General features: G+C 58.5%; 1 long non-coding RNA gene across 1 annotated transcript; it reads right to left on the bottom strand.

The window, feature by feature from the left end:
- Positions 1-382: 382 nt before the first annotated feature.
- On the bottom strand, positions 383-1,427 carry LOC140392353 (uncharacterized). Its single transcript, XR_011935302.1, has 2 exons — positions 971-1,427; positions 383-738 (listed from the first exon to the last, which is right to left on the bottom strand). It is a non-coding gene; the product is annotated as an uncharacterized lncRNA (long non-coding RNA).
- Between the last annotated feature and the right edge of the window lie 2,697 nt (positions 1,428-4,124).

Raw genomic sequence — 4,124 nt, 5'->3', positions numbered from 1 at the left:
ATGGAACTTAAGAGCATCAAAACCAAAACAAAATGTGATTAAGTGGGGCAGTAAGTCCCGGTTGTGCCCACCTTGCATGGAAGGCCTTGATGGCGCTGGCGGACTCCACGTGCTCCAGTAGGAATTGCACTGAGCCTACGTGAACACATTTCGCATGTGGCAGAACACAGGCCAAGCAAGGAGAGTATCCATCTGAAATGATTTAGAATTCGGGTCCGGTTTGCGACAGCTTGGTGCCCTAATCCAGTCCCCAAACCTTAAACAATAAACAGGTTGGGAAAGACTTTTTCTCCCAAGTCCCAGTGCCCCAATGCATCAGAGTTGCAGTGTTTAGCTGCCTTGACCATGGCTCGTGAGGTAAATATTCTAACAGGCGAAATGATTAATTATCGCAATTTTTTAATTAAAATTAGCTTAGTCAGTAGAATCCGCTAGCAGGAAAAACAGCTGTTCAGACACACTCCCTCATTCAGCACTTTTTTTAAAAAAAGAAGTAAAATCCACCAGCAGCCACTGTCCAGATTCAGGCCCATAAAGGTGTTACTGCTTTCTTGGGATGTCGATAACCCACAGGATTTCTGTATGTGGTTCTCCTGGACATATAGCTGTGTGTGCGCGTGTGTGTGTGTGTGAGTGAAATGCATTGCAACTTTAAAAATGACTGCAAGGAGCTGGCTTGTCTGAAATTTCCTATACCACTTGCTTCCCTCCGTCAGCAATGCTGAAATGGCTTCAAGTCTAAAAGAAGGAGGAGAAAAAACAAGTTCAACTGTAAAGAAAATGACTTGCATTTTACACAGCACCGTTCCCCAGCATCGGGCGCTTCAGAAGATTTTACAGCCATTGAGTTGTTACTGAGGTAAGGTCCCAGAGGGGCCAAGAAGGCCTCAGTTACCAGCTTAATGGAACCTGTTCTTCAGCAAGAGACAGGGTGAGGGAGGATCAACGAGGTTAAGTAGACAATTGTTACACTTTGTTGCTGAACTCGGGAGAGATGTGTAGAGGGCCTGATTGGAGTCCTCGAGAGCCCGGTAGAAAAGATAACATGAGCGTTGTCCTTTCCTCGTCAAATCCATTAAGAAATCAGTAACTCTCCTGTGCAGCTCCTCGTTCCTATGCAAGTGCTGAAAATACACAATAAAAGCCCATCAAAGGAAAGCACTGTCACAGTGGGGAAACTATGGTGCTCTTTCGAAGTTTATCAAGGGGCTGTTTCCTCAGCAATTTTCCACTTGGAAACTGTTGCACTGCAACTAAAAGAAATGGTTGCGCCCTAGACCCTGATGTCAAGTTCATTTACTGTGATGTGCGGGGGTTAAATGTCTGTCAGAATGGGCCTGGGCGGGGCAGCACGGTGGCGCAGTGGTTAGTACTGCTGCCTCACAGCGCCGAGATCCCAGGTTCGATCCCGGCTCTGGGTCACTGTCCGTGTGGAGTTTGCACATTCTCCCGTGTTTGCGTGGGTTTTGCCCCCACAACCCAAAGATGTGCAGGGGAGGTGGATTGAACACGCTAAATTGCCCCTGAATTGGAAAATCGAAACAGAAGCACACAGTGAACCAGTCACTCAGCACCAGTGGAGAGAATGGCTAAGTTATTATCCCAGGGGGTGGCATGTGGCTCGAATCCCGGCCCTGGGTCACACTCCGTGGAGTTTGCACATTCTCCCCATGTAAGCGTGGGTCTCACCCCCACAACCCAAAGACGTGCAGGTTAGGTGGATTGACCACACTAAATTGCCCCTTAATTGGGGAAAAAAATAATTGTGTACTCTAAATTTGTTTTAAAAAAGTTATTATCCCTGGCACGCCACTGCTGATCGGAACAATCCCTCCCACCAGGGAACAATCCCTCCCCCACCAGGGAACAATTCCCCCCCCCCCACCCAACCAGGGAACAATCCCCCCCCCCACCCCCCCCCACCAGGGAACATCCCCCCCCCCCCCCACCAGGGAACGATCCCTCCCCCACCAGGGAACGATTCCCCCCCCCCCCCCACCAGGGAACGAAGCCCCCACCCCCACCAGGGAACGATGCCCCCCCCCCAACCAGGGAACGATCCCCTCCCCCCAACCAGGGAACGATCCCTCCCACCAGGGAACAATCCTCCCCCACCAGGGAACAATCCCCCCCCCCCCCCAACCAGGGAACAATCCCCCCCCCCCCCCAACCAGGGAACAATCCCCCCCCCCAACCAGGGAACAATCCCCACCCCCCAACCAGGGAACAATTCCCCCCCCCCCCCAAACCAGGGAACAATCCCCCCACCCCCACCAGGGAACAATCCCCCCCCCCCACCACAAGGGACAAATCCCCCCTCCCCCAGCTACCAATCTCCCCCCCCCCCACCAGGGATCAAACCCCCCCCCCCCACCAGGGAACTATCACCCCTCCCACCAGGGAACAATAACCCCCCTCCCACCCACCAGGGAACAATCCCTCCCGCACCAGGGAACGATCCCCCCCCCCCCCCCACCAGGGAACGATCCCTCCCCCCACCAGGGAACGATCCCCCCCCACCAGGGAATGATTCCCCCCCCCCACCAGGGAATGGTCCCCCCCCCCACAAGGGACTGATCTCCCCCCCCCCCCCCCACCAGGGAACGATCCCTCCCCCACCGGGGAACGACGCCCCCCCCCCCCAACCAGGGAACGATCCTCCCCCCACCAGGGAAAAATCCCCCCCCCCCACCAGGGAACAACCCCCCCCACCCAAATCAGGGAACAACCCCCCACCACCGGGGAACAACCCCCCCCCCCCCCAGGGAACAAACTCCTCTCCCCCCCCCAACCGGGGAAAAATACCTCCCCCTTCCCCCCAGATAACAATCCCCCCCCCCAGATAACAATCCCCCCCCCCAGATAACAATCCCCCCCCCCCCAGGGAACAATCCCTCCCCCCACCCCCCCACCAGGGAACAATTTCCCTCCCAGCAGGGAACAATCGCCCTTCCACCAGGGAACAATCCCCCCCCCCCCCCACCAGGGAACAATCCCTCCCCCACCAGGGAACGATCCCCCCCCACCAGGGAACGATCCCTCCCCCACCAGGGAACGATCCTCCCCCACCAGGGAATGATCCCCCCCCCCCCACCAGGGGATGATCCCCCCCCCACCAGGGAATGATCCCCCCCCCACCAGGGAATGATCCCCCCGCCAACCAGGGAACGATCCCTCCCCCCACCGGGGAACGATCCCCCCCCCCCCCCCAACCAGGGAACGATCCTCCCCCACCAAAAAATCCCCCCCCCCCCACCAGGGAACAACCACCCCCCCAAATCAGGGAACAACCCCCCCCCCACCAGGGAACAACCCCCCCCCCCACCCACCAGGGAACAAACTCCTCTCCCCCCCCCCAACCGGGGAAAAATACCTCCCCCTTCCCCCCAGATAACAATCCCCCCCCCAGATAACAATCCCCCCCCCCCCAGATAACAATCCCCCCCCCCCAGGGAACAATCCCTCCCCCCACCCCCCCACCAGGGAACAATTTCCCTCCCAGCAGGGAACAATCGCCCTTCCACCAGGGAACAATCCCCCCCCCCCCCACCAGGGAACAATCCCCCCCCCAACCAGGGAACAATCCCTCCCCCCCCAACCAGGGAACAATCCCCCCCCCCAACCAGGGAACAATCCCCACCCCCCAACCAGGGAACAATTCCCCCCCCCCCAAACCAGGGAACAATCCCCCCCCCCCCACCAGGGAACAATCCCCCCCCCCCACCAGGGAACTATCACCCCTCCCACCAGGGAACAATAACCCCCCCCCACCCACCAGGGAACAAACCCTCCCCCACCAGGGAACGATCCCCCCCCACCAGGGAACGATCCCTCCCCCACCAGGGAATGATCCCCCCCCCCCACCGGGGAACGATCCCCCCCTCCCACCAGGGAACGATCCTCCCCCCACCAGGGAAAAATCCCCCCCCCCCCCACCAGGGAACAACCCCCCCCCCCAAATCAGGGAACAACCCCCCTCCACCAGGGAACAACCTCCCCCCCACCCACCAGAGAACAAACTCCTCTCCCCCCCCCCCCCCCCCAACCGGGAACAATACCTCCCCCTTCCCCCCAGATAACAATCCCCCCCCAGATAACAATCCCCCCCCCCAAGATAACAATCC

Source organism: Scyliorhinus torazame, chromosome 16 (assembly GCF_047496885.1).
Source record: "Scyliorhinus torazame isolate Kashiwa2021f chromosome 16, sScyTor2.1, whole genome shotgun sequence".
Taxonomy (NCBI): domain Eukaryota; kingdom Metazoa; phylum Chordata; class Chondrichthyes; order Carcharhiniformes; family Scyliorhinidae; genus Scyliorhinus; species Scyliorhinus torazame.
This window is presented reverse-complemented; position numbering and strand designations above follow the sequence as displayed.